Genomic DNA, 21,155 nt, shown 5'->3' on the forward strand with positions numbered 1-21,155 from the left:
GAAGGCTGTATCTGACTTGGCCAGCGGGTACAACTTCTGGAGTCTATTTAGGGAGAAGCGTTTATCCGTCCTCTTCCATTCCCCTTCTATTAAATCCTTTAATTCTTCTAGAAAGGGAAAAAAATTAATTTCATTTTCAGAAATGGAAAAAAGGTTTTTGTCTTTTTAGGAGGCTCTTCCACCTCTTCCCAGCAGATAGCTGGTTTAACCGCCAAGACAAAAGGTTGTACTAATGAAAAATTAAACCCTGAGGGTTCTGATTCATCTGAGGAATCCTCCGACTCGGCACTGTCCCCAGCAGATAAGGGAGGCGGGGTTGAAGAAGTGCCTGCTGGGTCCGCGGATGATTGACCCTGGTTAGTCATTTCTGACGTTTGACCCCTAAGCGTGTCTTGCAGGGAGGGAGGTGTATGAATTAGCTCTGCTAATGAGTCTTTAACCACTTAACAACCAGCCCATAACCGAATGACGGCTACAGGGCGGTTGTTTAACTCTGGGAGGCCATCATATGACGTCCTCCCAGAATTCCGCTCTCGCGCGCCCCCTGGGGCGCGCACTCGAGAGCATCCTTGACTGCCGGGTCCACGTGATCGCTCCATCAAATGACGGAGTGATCACTTGTAAACAAACCGATCGGTACAGCGGAGGGGGAAGAGATCGGTGTCAGCAGCGCTGTGGGCTGCATCTGCAGTGCCCACATCGCTGCTCATCGAAAATTAACCCCATCATACCCTGCCATTACTCTGCAATACTCTGCTTCAATACTCTACAATACTCTGCTGCAATACTCTGCAATACCCTGCAACAACACTCTGCAATGCTCTGCGACACCCGCCAATACCCTGCAACACCCGCCAATACCCTGCAACACCCTGCAATGCTCTGCAACACCCTGCAATGATCTGCAATGCTCTGCAACACCCGCCAATACTCTGCAACACTCTGCAATGCTCTGCAACACCCGCCAATACCCTGCAACACTCTGCAACACCCTGCAATACCCTGCAACACCCTGCAACAACACTCTGCAATACCCTGCAACAACACTCTGCAATGCTCTGCAACACCGGCCAATACCCTGCAACACCCGCCAATATCCTGCAACACTCTGCAATACCCTGCAACACCCGCCAATACCCTGCAACACTCTGCAATGCTCTGCAACACTCTGCAATGCTCTGCAACACCCGCCAATACCCTGCAACACCCGCCAATACCCTGCAACACCCTGCAATACCCTGCAACACTCTGCAATACCCTGCAACACTCTGCAATGTTCTGCAACACCCGCCAATACCCTGCAACACTCTGCAATACTCTGCAACACCCGCCAATACCCTACAACACTCTGCAATGTTCTGCAACACCCGCCAATACCCTGCAACACTCGGCAATACTCTGCAACACCCGCCAATACCCTACAACATTCTGCAATGCTCTGCAACACCCACCAATACCCTGCAATGCTCTGCAATGCAATACTCTGCAACGCCATACTCTGAGATATCCAGTCATACTCTGAGATACCCAGTCATACTTGGAGATACCCAGTCATACTCAGAGATACCCAGCCATACTCAGAGATACCCAGCCATACTCAGAGATACCCAGCCATACCCAGCCATAGTCGGTGATACCCATAGACACCCCCCCTCCCGCCGCCCTCTGGTGCTTCTACCGACTCGCCAATACGATCAAAGCCAGAATCTTTTTTTTTTTTCAGGCTTCCCAGCCTAGAGGTGAGATGCGGGGTCTTATTGACCCCATATCTCACTGTAAAGAGGACCTGTCATGCCATATTCCTATTACAAGGGATGTTTACATTCCTTGTAATAGGAATAAAAGTGATCAAAAAATTTATTTTTGGGGAAAAAAAGTCAAACTAAAATAAATAAAGTAAAATGAACAATAACATTTTTTTTTTTTTAAAGCGCCCCTGTCCCCATGTGCTCGCATGCAGAAGCGAACGCATACATAAGTCCCGCCCACATATGAAAACGGTGTTCAAACCACACATGTGAGGTATCGCTGCGAACGTTAGAGCGAGAGCAATAATTCTAGCCCTAGACCTCCTCTGTAACTCAAAACATATAACCAGTAAAAAAAAATTAAATCATCGTCTAAAGTAAGTGAAGGGTACACATTTTTTCTTAATTTTATACATTTATTTTTCTTTAACCACTTGCTTACTGGGCACTTAAACCCCCCTCAGTCCCAGACCAATTTTCAGCTTTCAGCGCTGATGCACTTTGAATGACAATTGCGCAGGCATACAACACTGTACCCAAATGAAATTTTTATCATTTTTTTCCCACAAATAGAGCTTTCTTTTGGTGGTATTTAGTTACAGCTCGGAGTTTTATTTTTTGCTAAACAAACAAAAAAAGATGCAAAAAAAAAAAAAAAATCATGTTTTAATAGTTTGTTATAAAATTTTGCAAACGGGTAATTTTTCTCCTTCATTGAAGTGCGCTGATTAGGCGGCACTGATGGCTGCATTGGTGGGCACTGATGGGCTGCATTGGTGGGCACTGATAGGATGCATTGGTGGGCACTGATAGGCTGCACTGGTGGGCACTGATAGGCATAGTTAAGGCGGCACTAATAGGCACAGATAAGGCGGCACCGATGGGCACAGATAAGGCGGCACTGATGGGCAAAGATGGGCACAGATAAGATGGCATGGATGGGTGGCACGGATAAGTGGCACGGATGGGTGGCACGGATGGGCACTGATAGGTACCACTGATAGATGGGACTGATGGGCACTGATAGGTGGCACTGATAGGTGGCTCTGATAGGTGGCACTGCTGGGCACTGATGGGCGGCACTGCTGGGCACTGATGGGCGGCACTGCTGGGCACTGATGGGCGGCACTGGGGTGCAGCACCTTTGAGGCACATTGTGGGCACATTGTGGGCACTGTGGGTGGCACTGTTGGTGGCACTGCTGGATGGCACTGTGGGTGGCACTGTGGGTGGCACTGTGGGCACTATGGGCACTGCTGGGTGGCACTGCTGGGGGGCACTTACTTTTATTCAGGATGGCACTGCGGTGGGCAGGTGGGCACTGGCAGGGGGCAGGTGGTCAGCTGTATTGCTGGCCGTGATCGGGACTGATGTCCCGATCACGGCCGCCGGTGATCGGCTTTTTTTTTCTCTCCTCGCGCTGTCAGCGCGAGGAGGAATAATAGCCGATTACCGGCTCCGTTCTATCACATGATCAGCTGTCATTGGCTGACAGCTGATCACGTGATAAGGGGTCGGGATCGACCCCTTACACGGATCGGTGATCAGGCGAGTCTCACGGACTCGCCGATCACAGAGCGCGCCGCGCGCGCCCCTCAGGGCGTGCGCAGGCCGCTCGTACCCGGGACGACGTCAATAGACGTAGTCCCGGAAAAGTAGATCCGCGCTAATGCCGTCATTTGGCAATAGCGCGGATCCCAAGTGGTTAAAGATGCATTTAGCTTTTAACTCCAGGGCACGTTAATCCCATTGGTGGTCAATGGGCAGCATGTCTCCCCTGGGTGGTCAATGATGGGCAGCATGTCTCCCCTTGGTGGTCAATGATGGGCAGCATGTCTCCCTTTGGTGGTCAATGATGGGCAGCACATCTCCCCTTGGTGGTCAATGATGGGCAGCACGTCTCCCCTTGGTGCTCAATGATGGGCAGCACGTCTCCCCTTGGTGGTCAATGAGGATTCACTATTGAGTTGGCCCACCCTTTTGCAGCTACAACAGCTTCAATTCTTCTGGGCAGGCTGACCACAAGGTTTAGGTGTGTGTCTTTGGGAATGTTTGACCATTCTTCCAGGAAGAGCATTTGTGAAGTCAGGCACTGATGTGGACGAGTAGGCTTGGCTCGGGATTCTCTGCTCTAATTCATCCCAAAGGTGTTCTATTGGGTTGAGGTCAAGAATCTGTCCAGCCCAGTAAAGCTCCTCCACCCCAAACTCGCTCATTCATGTCTTTTATGGATTATGCTTTGTACACTGGTGCACAGTCATGTTGGAACAGAAAGGGGCCTTCCTCAAACTTCCCACAAAGTTGAGAGCATGAAATTGTCCAACATTTCTTGGTATGCTGACACCTTAAGTGTTGCCTTCACTGGAATTTAGGGGCCAAGCCCAACCCCTGAAAAACAACACCACACCATAATCCCCCTCCACCAAGTGATTTGGACCAGTGCACAAAGCAAGATCCATAAAGACATGGATGAGCGTGTTTGGGGTGGAGGAACGTGACTGGAATGCAGAGTCCTGACCTCAACCCAATAGAACACCTTTGGGGTGAAATAGAGTGAAGGCTGCGAGATGGGCCTTTCTCGTCCAACATCAGTGCCTGACCTCACAAATGTACTATTGGAAGAATGGTCAAATATTCCCATAGACACACTCCTAAACCTTGTAGACAGCCTTCCCAGAATAGTTGAAGCTGTTATAACTGCAAAGAGTGTGGCAACTAAATATTGAACCCTATGGACGAAGACTGATATTCCATTAAAGTTCGTGTGTAAAGGCGGGTGTCCCAATACTTTTGACAATATTGTGTATGCGGAAGGGGGCACTCTGCCACACTCTGATGCAAGGGGGAGATAGTCTGCTATAAAGTGGGACTCTGATGTAAGGTGTTGTGGGTGATGCAATGGGCTTTGGGGCGATTCGATGTTCTGGGGAGATGCGATTGGGCGATGGGATTCGATGTGTTGGGGGCGAAGCGATTCGATGTGCTGATGCGATTCGATGTGCTGCGATGTGCTGGGGGCGATGTGATGTGCTGAGGGCGATTTGATGTTCTGGGGATATGTGATGCGATTGGGCGATGGGATTCTAGGTGTTGGGGTGAAGCGATTCGATGTGCTGGTGCAATTCGATGTGTTGGGGGTGATGCAATGTGCTTTGGGCGATGCAATGTGCTGGGGGTGATTCAATGTGCTGGGGAGATGTGATTCGATGTGCTGGGGGAGATGCAATTCGATGTGCTGGGGGTGATGCGATTCGATGTGCTGGTGGAGATGCGATTCTGTGTGCTGGGAGCAATGTGATGCGATGTGCTGGGGGCGATGCGATGTGCTGGGGCGATGCGATTCGATGTGATGTGCTGGGGGTGATGCGATTTGATGTGTTGCGGGTGATGCAATGTACTTTGGGAGATGCGATGCGCTGGGGGTGATTCAATGTGCTGGGGAGATGTGATTCGATGTGCTGGGGGAGATGTGATTCGATGTGCTGGGGGAGATGCAATTCGATGTGATGCCATGTGCTGGGGGGCGATGCGATGTGCTGGGGTGATGCGATTCTATGTGATGTGCTGGGGGCGATTCGATGTTCTGGGGAGATGTGATGCGATTGGGCGATGGGATTCGAGGTGTTGGGATGAAGCGATTCAATGTGCTGATGCGATTCGATGTGTTGGGGGTGATGCAATGTGCTTTGGGCGATGCAATGTGCTTTGGGGGATGCGTTGTGCTGGGGGTGATTCAATGTGCTGGGGGAGTTGCGATTCGATGTGCTGGGGGAGATGCGATTCTATGTGCTGGGGGAGATGCGATTCTATGTGCTGGGGGCAATGTGATGTGATATGCTGGGGGCAATGCGATGTGCTGGGGCGATGTGATTCGATGTGATGTGCTGTGGGCGATGCGATTTGATGTGTTGCGGGTGATGCAATGTGCTTTGGGGAGAGTCGATGTTCTGGGGAGATGCGATGCGATTGGGCGATGGGATTCGATGTGTTTTGGAGCGAAGCGATTCGATGTGCTGATGCGATTCGATGTTTTGGGGGTGATGCAATGTGCTTTGGGCGATGCAATGTGCTGGGGGTGATTCAATGTGCTGGGGAGATGTGATTCGATGTGCTGGGGGAGATGCAATTCGATGTGCTGGGGGTGATGCGATTCGATGTGCTGGTGGAGATGCGATTCTGTGTGCTGGGAGCAATGTGATGCGATGTGCTGGGGGCGATGCGATGTGCTGGGGCGATGCGATTCGATGTGATGTGCTGGGGGTGATGCGATTTGATGTGTTGCGGGTGATGCAATGTACTTTGGGAGATGCGATGCGCTGGGGGTGATTCAATGTGCTGGGGAGATGTGATTCGATGTGCTGGGGGAGATGTGATTCGATGTGCTGGGGGAGATGCAATTCGATGTGATGCCATGTGCTGGGGGGCGATGCGATGTGCTGGGGTGATGCGATTCTATGTGATGTGCTGGGGGCGATTCGATGTTCTGGGGAGATGTGATGCGATTGGGCGATGGGATTCGAGGTGTTGGGATGAAGCGATTCAATGTGCTGATGCGATTCGATGTGTTGGGGGTGATGCAATGTGCTTTGGGCGATGCAATGTGCTTTGGGGGATGCGTTGTGCTGGGGGTGATTCAATGTGCTGGGGGAGTTGCGATTCGATGTGCTGGGGGAGATGCGATTCTATGTGCTGGGGGAGATGCGATTCTATGTGCTGGGGGCAATGTGATGTGATATGCTGGGGGCAATGCGATGTGCTGGGGCGATGTGATTCGATGTGATGTGCTGTGGGCGATGCGATTTGATGTGTTGCGGGTGATGCAATGTGCTTTGGGGAGAGTCGATGTTCTGGGGAGATGCGATGCGATTGGGCGATGGGATTCGATGTGTTTTGGAGCGAAGGGATTCGATGTGCTGATGCGATTCGATGTTTTGGGGGTGATGCAATGTGCTTTGGGCGATGCGATGTGCTGGGGAGATGCGATTCGATGTGCTGGGGCCAATGTGATGTGCTGGGGGCGATTCGATGTGCAGGGGTGATGCAATGTGCTGGGGGTTATGCAATTCGATGTTCTAGGGAGATGCGATTCGATGTGCTGGGGCGATGCGATGTGCTTGGGTGATGCGTTTCGATGCAATGTGGTGGGGCAAAGCGATTTGATGTGCTGATGTGATTCGATGTGTTGGGGGTGATGCAATGTGCTTTGGGCGATTTGATGCGCTGGGGCGATTTGATGTGCTGGGGGGGATGCAATGCGCGGGGGGAGATGCGATTCGATTTGCTGGGGAGATGTGATGTGCTGGGGGCGATGAGATGTGCTGGGGCTATGCGATTCGATGTGCTGATGCAATTTGAAGTGTTGGGGGTGATGCAATGTGCTGGGGTGATGCGATTCGATTTTCTGGGGGAGATCCGATTTGATGTGCTGGGAGCGATTCAATGCGATGTGCTTGGGTGATGCGATTCGATGCGATGGGTGATGCGATTTGATGTGCTGGGGCGATGCGATGTGCTTGGGCAATTCGTTTTGATGCTATGTGGTGGGGCAAAGCGATTTGATGTGCTGATGTGATTCGATGTTTTGGGGGTGATGCAATGTGCTTTGGGCGATTTGATGTGCTGGGGCGATTAGATGTGCTGGGAGATGCAATGTGCTGGGGGAGATGCGATTCGATTTGCTGGGGCGATGCGATTCGATGTGATGATGCAATTCGAAGTGTTGGGGGTGATGCAATGTGCTGGGGTGATGTGATTCGATGTTCTGGGGGAGATGCGGATCGATGTGCTGGGGCGATTCAATGCGATGTGCTTGGGTGATGTGATTCGATGTTCTGATGCGATTTGATGTGTTGGGGTGATGCAATGTGCTTTGGGCGATGCGATGTGCATTCTAAGGAAAGAGCAAGATCCAAAAGGCATCGGTCAGCTAGCCCTCCCAGGCAGGTAAAGATGGTAAAGAGGGAATGTAGGGAGTGATGAACAGATAAACTGACAGCAACTGATGACAGCATCAGAAACCTGTTTCGCTAAACCTTTAAATTCTAATGTACTTTCATCAGCTAAAACATCTACAAATTCCATATTACTTTTCTACTCACCAAATATAAAACTCGTCAGTTTTCCCGCTGTCCACCGTCTTTCAAGACTTCTGTATATCTGAAATTCTCCGGTCTTTCACAATCAATCGATCAAATTTTCTTCTAGGTTCAATATCACCCTGAATGCGCACGATCTCGTCTGATCTCGGATGCTAAGCAGGGTCGGGCCTGCTTAGTGCTTGGATGGGAGACCTCCTGGGAATACCAGGTGCCGTAGGCTTTTTTTAAATATGTTGTTAGTGTAGACGACCTGTTTTATTTTTCTGCTTGTTTGCCAAGGTTGATCATCTTGACGTTTGTCAAGAGGGTTGAGAGTGGCCAGCAAGATCGCCTATGGCTACATCACCCTGAATACTCCCGATCTTATCTTATCTCGTCTGATCTCGAATGCTAAGCAGTGTCGGGCCTGGTTAGTACCTGGATGGAAGACCGCTTGGGAATACCAGGTGCCGTAGGCTTTTTTTTAATATGTTGTTGGTGTCGACAACCTGTTATATTTTTCTACTGATTTGCAGAAGTGACCATCTTGGCGTTTGTCAAGAGGGTTGAGAGTGGCCAGCAAGGTCGCCTACAGCCACATCACCCTGAATGCTCTTGATCTTGTCTGATCTCGGATGCAAAGCAGGGTCGGGCTTGGTTAGTACCTGGATGGGAGACCGCCTGGGAATAACAGGTGCCATAGGCTTTTTTGTAATATGTTGTTTGTGTAGACGACCAGATTTAATTTTTCTGCTTGTTTGCTGAGGTGATCATCTTGACGTTTGTCAAGAGGGTTGAGAGTGGACAAAAGTGATCAGATTTTTTTTTTTTAAAGGGACAATGCAAAAAAAGAAAAAAAAATAAGATTTTTTTTTAAAGCACCCCCCTCCCATCTTCGCATGCTTGCGCAGCAAAGAAAACGCTTACGTAAGTCACACCTCATATATAAATGGTGTTCAAATCACACATAAGGTATTGCCACAAACTAGATCTCCTCTGTAACTTTAACCTGGTAACCGTTACATTATTTTTAAAAGCGCTGTCTATGGAGATTTATTAAGTTCCTTAGTTTGTCGTCATTCCAGTAATGTTCACAAGCATGACATTGACATTAACTATCTATTTACTTGGCATAACATCATCTTTTACATTATAGAAAAAAATTTGGCTAACTTTATGGGTTTTTTTTTTTCATAAAAGTGTATTTTTCCCCCCAAAAATGTGTTTGAAAGAGCACTGCGCAAATATCATGAGACAAAAAAAATGATTTCAACGATCACCAATTTATTCGCTAGGGTCTATGCTAAAAAAAAAAAATATATATATATATATATATATATATATATATATATATATATATATATATATATATATATATATATATATATATATATATATATATATACAGTAGGTGCCGCCATTTTCCTATAGGAGCGAGAGAGCGGCGATAATGTCTCGGGGGCATACCAGGCCCTTAGGTCCGGTAGGAATTTTAAGGGGAATCCCCTACGCCAAAAAAAGGCATGGGGTCCCCCTCAAAATCCATACCAGACCCCTATCCGAGCACGCAGCCGGCCGGTCAGGAAAGGGGGTGGGGACGAACGAGCGCCCCCCCCCTCCTGAACCATACCAGGCTCAACATGGGGGGTGCCTTGGGGAAGGGGGGGCGGCACGGCGCGGCCCCCGCACCCCAAAGCACCTTGTACCCATGTTGATGAGGACAAGGGCCTCTTCCCGACAACCCTGGCCGTTGGTTGTCGGGGTCTGCGGGCGGGGGGCTTATCGGAATCTGGGAGCCCCCTTTAATAAGGGGGCCCCCGGATAGCGTCCCCCCACCCTATGTGAATGAGTATGGGGTGCAATGTACTTTTAAGATCAGCCTAACTTCCTTATCCTTTGGATTACAAATTATAAAGGACCATCATAGCTAGCAGAAGAAAAGAAGATTAAAGAATGTTTACTATTAACAAGATCTTGCAACTAGCTATTAAAGTAGGGGGAGCTCCCTTGTGGTTTCACCTTGTAAAATTGTTGTTTTGCATTCATTGTTCTGTCATTTTACGTTAGGATGACAGTACAATTATTCTAACCACCTGTTTATCATAATTACAGTAAAGTATATTTATGGTTAAGTACTTCAATTGTGTGGAGTATTGTTTTCTCTCAGCAGGTGGAGCCATCGGGTGTCCTGGTAATAATACAGGTATATTATATTGTATTGTGGCGTTACCTCTCACCATTTCATTACACATTCATATTGCACCACAGCTGTGTCAAGGGGACTGAGTCAAGTCAAGAGGGGTTCATTAGCAAAGTGCAGGTGCAAATAAAACCAGCAGCTCCTTCAGGGGTTAGTGCTACATGGTAATGGGGGGAAAAAAAATCAAGCCATTTTTGTTCAACCCACTGGTTGAGCACAAAGAAACATTCTGATGTATGGACTGAGCTTACATGAAAGAAGAACTTAATTAAAACCAGCAACAGTTTAGACAATGAACACCTTGGTCAGGTCTATGTACAGTATATCTATGCATATTGTATAGAGTACAGGGATTAAGAGCAAGCAATAAACAAAACAGAGTACAGCAGTAAGGATAACTGCCACATTCACAACAGGGTTCTCCTTTACATCCATGTCTCTAAAGTCCCACCCAGTAGTGCACCTCACCCCTATATATTGTGGACCTATACCAGTCCTTAAGGATTAGCAGACTGTACCTCACTCAACCCAATATACTGTAGTACGCTATACCTTACCAGTCCTTAGAAGGACCTTTGTGCAAATAGTAGGTTGTGATTAGCAGACTGTACCTCAGTCCCTATACTCATAAAGGACTGCTGCAGAATAGGGCAGTAGTCAGCAGTAGTGCACCTCAATCCTATATATTGTGGACCTATACCAGTCCTTAAGGATTAGCAGACTGTACCTCACTCAACCCTATATATTGTAGTACGCTATACCTTACCAGTCCTTAGAAGGACCTTTGTGGAACTAGTAGGTTGTGATTAGCAGACTGTACTTCAGTCCCTATACTCATAAAGGACTGCTGCAGAATAGGGCAGCAGTCAGCAGTAGTGCACCTCAACCCTATATATTGTGGACCTATACCAGTCCTTAAGGATTAGCAGACTGTACCTCACTCAACCCTATATACTGTAGTACGCTATACCTTACCAGTCCTTAGAAGGACCTTTGTGCAGTGAATCTGGGATCGATAACTACAAGCATTCTTTTTTTATATGTGAAATTCTGACAATTCAGGACTCTTGAGACAATGGAGGCGAGGGAAGGTCAGGGTAGGCAAAGAAGAGGGTGCAGGAGATGATCACCAGCACCGTGATATAGAGCACTGACACCTGCACCGTGATAGAGCGATATGACACCAGCACCGTGACATAACACATGTATGAGGTGAATCTGGGATCGACAACTACAAGCATTCTTTTTTTATATGTGAAATTCTGACAATTCAGGACTCTTGAGACAATGGAGGCGAGGGAAGGTCAGGGTAGGCAAAGAAGAGGTGCAGGAGATGATCACCAGCACCGTGATATAGAGCACTGACACCTGCACCGTGATAGAGTGCACTGACACCAGCACCGAGATAGAGAGCACTAACAGCAGCACTGATACCAGCAACTTGCTGCTGGGCCCCAAAAATATGACACCGCTCAACCTCTTCAAACAGGAGGGTACGGGCATATAGTACGGTGTGCTTTTTAGGTTGTGATTAGCAGACTGTACCTCACTGAACCCTATATACTGTAGTACACTATACCATACCAGTCCTTATAAGGACCTTTGTGGAACTAGTAGGTTGTGATTAGCAGACTGTACCTCAGTCCCTATACTCTTAAAGGACTGCTGCAGAATAGGGCAGCAGTCAACAGTAGTGCACCTCAACCCTATATATTGTGGACCTATACCAGTCCTTAAGGATTAGCAGACTGTACCTCACTCAACCCTATATACTGTAGTACGCGATACCTTACCAGTCCTTAGAAGGACCTTTGTGCAAATAGTAGGTTGTGATTAGCAGACTGTACCTCAGTCCCTATACTCATAAAGGACTGCTGCAGAATTGGGCAGCAGTCAGCAGTAGTGCACCTCAACCCTATATATTGTGGACCTATACCAGTCCTTAAGGATTAGCAGACTGTACCTCACTCAACCCTATATACTGTAGTACGCTATACCTTACCAGTGCTTAGAAGGACCTTTGTGGAACTAGTAGGTTGTGATTAGTAGACTGTACCTCAGTCCCTATACTCATAAACGACTGCTGAAGAATAGGGCAGCAGTCAGCAGTAGTGCACCTCAACCCTATATATTGTGGACCTATACCAGTCCTTAAGGATTAGCAGACTGTACCTCACTCAACCCTATATACTGTATTACGCTATACCTTACCAGTCCTTAGAAGGACCTTTGTGCAAATAGTAGGTTGTGATTAGCAGACTGTACCTCAGTCCCTATACTCATAAAGGACTACTGCAGCAGAAGGGCAGCAGTCAAGTATAATATTCTTTCTATATTTGGAAGAAAAAATATTATACGTGTATAAGCCTATTACCATACCAGTCCTGAAAAGATCCTTTGTGGACCTAATAGTAACAGCTACTGATTAAACTGACTGTTCCTCACTGCCACACACAGCTTCCTGCCTGTCCCTATTTAAACTGACAAAACACAGGCTCCTGCAACAATAACTTGAATAGCACTCAAAACTATATCCTTTACTACTTTACCATACCAGTCCTGAAAAGGACTTTTGTGGACCTAATAGTAACAGCTAATGATTAAACTGACTGTCCCTGCTGCACACAGCGTCCTGTCCCTCTCTCAGCCCTGACAAAAGACAATCTGCAGCAACAATGACTTGAATAGCAGTGCCTCAAACCTATATCCGTGCCACCCATCCGTGCCATCTTATCTGTGCCCATCTTTGCCCATCAGTGCCTCCTTATCTGTGCCCATCAGTACTGCCTTATCTGTGCCTATCGGTGCCACTTTATCTGTGCCTATTAGTGCCGCCTTAACTATGCATATCAGTGCCCACCAGTGCAGCCTATCAGTGCCCACCAGTGCTGCCTCATCAGTGCACTTCAATGAAGGAGAAAAATTACCTGTTTGCAAAATTTTATAACAAACTATTAAACATGATTTTTATTTTTTTTTGCATCTTTTTTTGTTTGTTTAGCAAAAAATAAAACTCCCAGCTGTAATTAAATACCACCAAAAGAAAGCTCTTTTTGTGGGAAAAAAATGATAAAAATTTCATTTGGGTACGGTGTTGTATGACCGCACAATTGTCATTCAAAGTGCATCAGCGCTGAAAGCTGAAAATTGGTCTGGGCAGGAGGGGGGTTTAAGTGCCCAGTAAGCAAGTGGTTAAAGTGGTGCTCAGGCCAAAATTACACTTTTTAAATAAAAATACCCCTATAATACACAAGCTTAATGTATTCAGTAAAGTTTAATGGTTAATACAGCATTTTGAAAGTTTATAAACTAGCAGCAGACTGTGGCCATCTTAAGTGTGGGCATCTGAAGCCGGACCGTATTTCTTCCTGGATTTCAGCCTTGCAGATCTCGCACATGCTCAATGCTGCACAAGCAGTGTAATAAGTTTCAGGTCAGGTTTCCATGGCAACGGCAGTGTTAGAGGAAGTTGCCACCCATATCTATGCAAACCCCTCCTCCCTCCAGGAACCAGTAAATATACTGCATGTACAAGGAATATTATTCAAGAAACACACAATATATATACATCGTGTTCTGTACATATATACACACACATATCTACACTCAGTTGATACTTTTTTCTGTACTGCTTTTCATTTAAAAAGAAAAAAAAATAATTAAAAAAATAATAATCTCAGCAACACAATTCATTTATGCATCTAGACGTATTGAAGACGACTTTATGAAGTTCAAACTGTGCATATTAATTTTGAAAAATGGTGCTTGTGTTTTGGTGTTAGGCCCCTTTCACACGGGATGGATCAGTAATGATCCACCCCGTGATGATCCGCTTGCTCTGCGGGGATCGCTCTGTTGTCCCCGCTGAGCCGGAGGATAACAGGGCGGTCCCAGCACACTGTGCAGGGACCGCCCTGTCAGCTCTCCGCTCTCCTCTACGGGGGATCGGATGAGCACGGACCGTCTGTCCGTGTTCATCCGATCCGCTCTGCAGACGGATAGAAAAATAGGATTTTCCTCCGTCTGCAGAATCGGACAATTGCGGAGGCGAAAGATATCGGGTGTTTGCGGATGTTCATCCGCCGACACCCGCTATCCCATAGGAATGCATGTATGTCCGTACTTCATCCGCAAACGGATGGATGAAATACGCACATAATGTCCGCATGTGTGAATGGGGCCTTAGATGGGATGGTGGGAGTATTTAAAAAAACTGCTTATTTACAACTATTTGCACAAACAACTTTCTCTATGTTACATAGATAATCGGGTTAAAAATAAGAAAATATTCCCCCAGCACATCGCATCGCCCCCCCTCCCAGTAAAATCGCATCGCCCCAGCACATTGCATCACAACGCCCCCAGCACATCAAATCGCATCTCCCCCAACACTTCTCATCGCATCGCCCAAAGCACATTGCATCACCCCCGACACATCAAATCACATCAGAACATCGAATCGCCTGAGATCACCTGGCAGTGCAAGGGAAATGGGACGTCCCTGTGGCGGGAGTAGTCTCCAACGTCTTAGAGCTGCGAGCAGTGTACTTAGCTCTGCTGAGTCTAAAATAACATCTATGGCAGAAACAAGTGCTATTGCGGCTAGACAACAGAGCAGCAGTTTCATATATATAACGGCAGGGGTGAACGCACAGCATCACATTATTAAAGGAAGTAGAGCCCATTATGTTATGGGCGGAAAGAAATTTGTTGGATTTAAAGGCAGTTTACCTTCCGGGCCGTTTGAACCAGCAGGCGGATCGCCTATCAAGTTGTTTTCCAGACAGCAACGAGTGGGCAGTGCACCCATCAGAGTTTAGTTGGATCATGAGTCTGCAGAAGCCACTAGAAATAGATCTCTTTGCTTCTCCAATGAATGTGAAGCTGCCGAGATTTCCATCCCGTCTGCCTCATCCCCGTGCAGAAGCAGTAGATGCCCTCTCGAGTCCGTGGCGATGCGAGACCGCATATGCGTTTCCCCCCAGACCCTTGATCGCAAAGTTTTTAATCAGATTATCGATGGAGCCAGTCAGAGTGATAGCTATTCTGCCGTACTGGCCGAAGAGGCCGTGGTTCCCTTGGGCAGTGAACCTCAGCGTAGTCCCCGCCGGTCAAGATCCCAGTGTTCCCGCAGCTTCTCTCACAGGGGAAATTGGTGCACCCAGCTCCTCACCAACTGAATCTACATCTTTGGATCTTGAGCGGCAGAATTTCATTAGGATTCTCAGTGGTGGTGATTTCTACTCTCCTAAAGGCTAGGAAACCTTCCACGAACTTTATCTATTCTAAAATATGGAATACATTTAAAACATTTGCAGAAAGTAAGCAGTGTGACCCCACCACTCCGTCCACCTCAGTAGTTTTGGAGTTTCTGCAGAATGGTTTAGATCTGCGGCTCAGTTTAACCAGTAGAGACCCGCGCTATAGCCAAATGACGGCAACAGCGTGGACCTCCTTTGCCAGGACGATGTCTATTGACGTCGTCCCATGCACGAGCGGCCTGCGCGCCCCCTGAGGGGCACGCGTGGCGCGCTCTGTGATCGGCGAGTCTACGAGACTCATCTGATCACGGATCCGAGCAAGGGGTCGATCCCGACCTCTTACCACGTGATCAGCTGTCAGCCAATGACAGCTGATCATGTGATACAACGAAGCCGGTAATCGGCTATCTTTCCTCCTCGCGCTGACAGCGCGAGGAGAAAAAAAAGAGCCGATCACCGGCGGCCGCGATCGGGAGATCAGTCCCGATCACGGCCAGCTTACCAGTACCCACCTGCCCCCTGCCAGTGCCACCTCTGTAATAAAAAAGTGCCCCCCATCAGTGCCCATAGTGCCACCCAGCAGTGCCCATAGTGCCACCCAGTAGTGCCCACAGTGCCACACATCAGTGCCCACAGTGCCACCCATCAGTGCCCACAATCTGCCTCAACAACGGTGCTGCACTTCAGTGCCACATATCCGTGCCCATCAGTGTCGCCCATCAGTGCCACCTATCAGTGCCACTTGTCAGTGCCCATCAGTCCCATATATCAGTGGTACCTATTAGTGCCACAGATCTGTGCCCATCTTTGCCCATCAGTGCCGCCTTATCTGTGCCCATCAGTACTGCCTTATCTGTGCCTATCGGTGCCACTTTATCTGTGCCTATTAGTGCCGCCTTAACTATGCCTATCAGTGCCCACCAGTGCAGCCTATCAGTGCCCACCAGTGCCGCCTCATCAGTGCACTTCAATGAAGGAGAAAAATGACCTGTTTGCAAAATTTTATAACAAACTATTAAACATGATTTTTTTTTTTTGCATCTTTTTTTGGTTTGTTTAGTAAAAAATAAAACTCCCAGCTGTAATTAAATACCACCAAAAGAAAGCTCTATTTGTGGGAAAAAAATGATAAAAATTTCATTTGGGTATGGTGTTGTATGACCGCGCAATTGTCATTCAAAGTGCATCAGCGCTGAAAGCTGAAAATTGGTCTGGGCAGGAGGGGGGTTTAAGTGCCCAGTAAGCAAGTGGTTAAAGTGGTGCTCAGGCCAAAATTACACTTTTTAAATAAAAATACCCCTATAATACACAAGCTTAATGTATTCAGTAAAGTTGGTCTGTAAACTAAGGTCTGTTTTGTTAGGTTATTACAGCATTTTGAAAGTTTATAAACTTGTGACCATCTGAAGTGTGGGCATCTGAAGCCAGACTGTATTTCTTCCTGGATTTCAGCCTTGCAGATCTCGCACATGCTCAATGCTGCACAAGCAGTGTAATAAGTTTCAGGTCAGGTTTCCATGGCAACGGCAGTGTTAGAGGAAGTTGCCACACATATCTATGCAAACCCCTCCTCCCTCCAGGAACCAGTAAATATACTGCATGTACAAGGAATATTATTCAAGAAACACACACACACACACTATATATATATCATGTTCTGTACATATATACACACACATATCTACACTCAGCTGATACTTTTTTCTGTACAGCTTTTCATTTAAAAAGAAAAAAAAAATAATTAAAAAAATAATAATCTCAGCAACACAATTCATTTATGCATCTAGACGTATTGAAGACGACTTTATGAAGTTCAAACTGTGCATATTAATTTTGAAAAATTGTGCTTGTGTTTTGGTGTTAGGCCACTTTCACACGGGATGGATCAGTAATGATCCGCCCCGTGATGATCCGCTTACTCAGCGGGGATCGCTCTGTTGTCCCTGCTGAGCCGGAGGATAACAGGGCGGTCCCAGCACACTGTGCATGGACCGCCCTGTCAGCTCTCCGCTCTCCTCTATGGGGGATCGTCTGTCCGTGTTCATCCGATCCGCTCTGCAGACCAATAGAAAAATAGGATTTTCCTCCGTCTGCAGAATCGGACAATTGCGGAGGCGGACGATATCGGGTGTTTGCGGATGTTCATCTGCCGACACCCGCTATCCTATAGGAATGCATGTATGTCCGTACTTCATCCGCAAACGGATGGATGAAATACGCACATAATGTCCGCATGTGTGAATGGGGCCTTAGATGGGATGGTGGGAGTATTTAAAAAAACTGCTTATTTACAACTATTTGCACAAACAACTTTCTCTATGTTACATAGATAATCGGGTTAAAAATAAGAAAATATTCCCCCAGCACATCGCATCGCCCCCCTCCCGGTAAAATCGCATCCCCCCAGCACGTTGCATCACAACGCCCCCAGCACATCGAATCGCATCTCCCCCAACACTTCTCATCGCATCGCCCAAAGCACATTGCATCACCCCGACACATCAAATCACATCAGAACATCGAATCGCCTGAGATCACCTGGCAGTGCAAGGGAAATGGGACGTCCCTGTGGCGGGGGTAGTCTCCAACGTCTTAGAGCTGCGAGCAGTGTACTTAGCTCTGCTGAGTCTAAAAGAACATCTACGGCAGAAACAAGTGCTATTGCGGCTAGACAACAGAGCAGCAGTTTCATATATATAACGGAAGGGGTGAACGCACAGCATCACATTATTAAAGGAAGTAGAGCCCATTATGTTATGGGCAGAAAGAAATTTGTTGGATTTAAAGGCAGTTTACCTTCCGGGCCGTTTGAATCAGCAGGCGGATCGCCTATCAAGTTGTTTTCCAGACAGCAACGAGTGGGCAGTGCACCCATCAGAGTTCAGTTGGATCATGAGTCTGCAGAAGCCACCAGAAATAGATCTCTTTGCTTCTCCAATGAATGCGAAGCTGCCGAGATTTCCATCCCGTCTGCCTCATCCCCGTGCAGAAGCAGTAGATGCCCTCTCGAGTCCGTGGCGATGCGAGACCGCGTATGCGTTTCCCCCCAGACCCTTGATCGCAAAGTTTTTAATCAGATTATCGATGGAGCCAGTCAGAGTGATAGCTATTCTGCCGTACTGGCCGAAGAGGCCGTGTTTCCCTTGGGCAGTGAACCTCAGCGTGTTGTATGACCGCGCAATTGTCATTCAACGTGCATCAGCGCTGAAAGCTGAAAATTGGTCTGGGCAGGAGGGGGGTTTAAGTGCCTAGTAAGCAAGTGGTTAAAGTGGTGCTCCGGCCAAAATTACACTTTTTAAATAAAAATAACCCTATAATACACAAGCTTAATAATGTATTCAGTAAAGTTGGTCTGTAAACTAAGGTCCGTTTTGTTAGGTTAATACAGCATTTTGAAAGTTTATAAACTAGCAGCAGACTGTGGCCATCTTTAGTGTGGGCATCTGAAGCCAGACTGTATTTCTTCTTGGATTTCAGCCTTGCAGATCTCGCACATGCTCAATGCTGCACAAGCGGTGTAATAAGTTTCAGGTCAGGTTTCCATGGCAACGGCAGTGTTAGAGGAAGTTGCCACCCATATCTATGCAAACCCCTCCTCCCTCCAGGAACCAGTAAATATACTGCATGTACAAGGAATATTATTCAAGAAACACACACTATATATACATCGTGTTCTGTACATATATACACACACATATCTACACTCAGTTGATACATTTTTCTGTACAGCTTTTCATTTAAAAAGAAAAAAAAATAATTAAAAAAATAATAATCTCAGCAACACAATTCATTTATGCATCTAGACGTATTGAAGACGACTTTATGAAGTTCAAACTGTGCATATTAATTTTGAAAAATGGTGCTTGTGTTTTGGTGTTAGGCCCCTTTCACACGGGATGGATCAGTAATGATCCGCCCCGTGATGATCCGCTTGCTCTGCGGGGATCGCTCTGTTGTCCCCGCTGAGCCGGAGGATAACAGGGCGGTCCCAGCACACTGTGCAGGGACCGCCCTGTCAGCTCTCCGCTCTCCTCTATGGGGGATCGTCTGTCCGTGTTCATCCGATCCGCTCTGCAGACGGATAGAAAAATAGGATTTTCCTGCACAGTGTGCTGGGACCGCCCTGTCAGCTCTCCGCTCTCCTCTACGGGGGATCGGATGAGAACGGACCGTCTGTCCGTGTTCATCCGATCCGCTCTGCAGACGGATAGAAAAATAGGATTTTCCTCCGTCTGCAGAATCGGACAATTGCGGAGGCGGACGATATCGGGTGTTTGCGGATGTTCATCCGCCGACACCCGCTATCCCATAGGAATGCATGTATGTCCGTACTTCATCCGTAAACGGATGGATGAAATACGCACATAATGTCCGCATGTGTGAATGGGGCCTTAGATGGGATGGTGGGAGTATTTAAAAAAAAAAACTGCTTATTTACAACTATTTGCACAAACAACTTTCTCTATGTTACATAGATAATCGGGTTAAAAATAAGAAAATATTCCCCCAGCACATCGATCCCCCTCCCCGTAAAATCGCATCGCCCCAGCACATTGCATCACAACGCCCCCCAGCACATCGAATCGCATCTCCCCCAACACTTCTCATCGCATCGCCCAAAGCACATTGCATCACCCCCGACACATCAAATCGGATCAGAACATCGAAACGCGTCGCCCCCAACAGATCGCATCCAATCGCATCACCCAAGCACATCGCATTGAATCGCCCCAGCACATTGAATCGCATCTCCCCCAGAACATCGAATCGCATCACCCCCAGCACATTGCATCACCCCCAACACTTCGAATTGCATCAGCACATCGAATCGCATCGCCCCAGCACATCTCATCACCCCAGCAAATCGAATCGCATCACCCCCATCACATTGCATCTCCCCCAGCACATTGCATCACCCCCAGCGCATCGAAATGCCCAAAGCACATTGCATCACCTACAACACATCGAATCGCATCAGCACATCGAATCGCTTCGCCCCACCATATCGCATAGAAATGCATAGCCCAAGCACATCGCATCGCCTCAGCACATCGAATCGCATCTCCCCAGAACATCGAATCGCATCTCCCCCAGCACATCGAATCGCCCCCAGCACATCGCATCGCCCAAAGCACATTGCATCACCCCAACACATCAAATCGCATCAGAACATCGAATCGCGCCGCCCCCAACACATCGTATCAAATCACATCACCCAAGCACATCACATTGAATCGCCCCAGCACATCAAATTGCATCTCCCCAGAACATCGAATCACATCACCCCAGCACATTGTATCACCCCCAACACTTCGAATTGCATCATCACATCGAATTGCATTGCCCCAGCAAATCGAAACGCATCTCCCCCAGCACATTGCATCTCCCAGCACATCGAATCGCCCCAGCACATCGAATCGCCCAAAGCACATTGCATTACCCCCAAAACATCGAATCACATCAGCACATCAAATCGGTTGGCCCCACCACATAGCATCAAAACGCATTGCCCAAGCACATCGCATCGCCCCAGCACATCAAATCGCATCACCCATCGCATCGAATCGCATCACCCAAGCACATCGCATTGAATCGCCCCAGCACATCGAATCGCATCTCCCCCAAAACATCGAATCGCATCACCCCAGCACATTGCATCACCCCCAACACTTCGAATTGCATCAGCACATCGAATCGCATAGCCCCAGCACATCTCATCGCCCCCAGCACATCACATCTCCCCAGCAAATCGAATCGCATCTCCCCCAGCACATTGCATCTTTCCCAGCACATCGAATCGCCCCAGCACATCAATTCGCCCAAAGCACATTGCATCACCCCCAACACATCGAATCACATCAGCACATCG

The 21,155-nt window shown here is 47.7% G+C and overlaps 3 pseudogenes; all 3 read left to right on the top strand.

Moving 5' to 3' along the window:
• The first annotated feature begins 7,946 nt into the window (after positions 1–7,946).
• On the top strand, positions 7,947–8,066 carry LOC143958993 (5S ribosomal RNA; annotated as a pseudogene).
• A 109-nt stretch (positions 8,067–8,175) lies between these two features.
• On the top strand, positions 8,176–8,304 carry LOC143958981 (5S ribosomal RNA; annotated as a pseudogene).
• Positions 8,305–8,412: 108 nt separating this feature from the next.
• Positions 8,413–8,531, top strand: LOC143959093 (5S ribosomal RNA; annotated as a pseudogene).
• Positions 8,532–21,155: the final 12,624 nt, after the last annotated feature.

This window comes from Lithobates pipiens, unplaced genomic scaffold (assembly GCF_037356315.1).
Source record: "Lithobates pipiens isolate NorthernLeopardFrog02 unplaced genomic scaffold, aLitPip1_a1.2 Scaffold_66, whole genome shotgun sequence".
Lineage (NCBI taxonomy): Eukaryota > Metazoa > Chordata > Amphibia > Anura > Ranidae > Lithobates > Lithobates pipiens.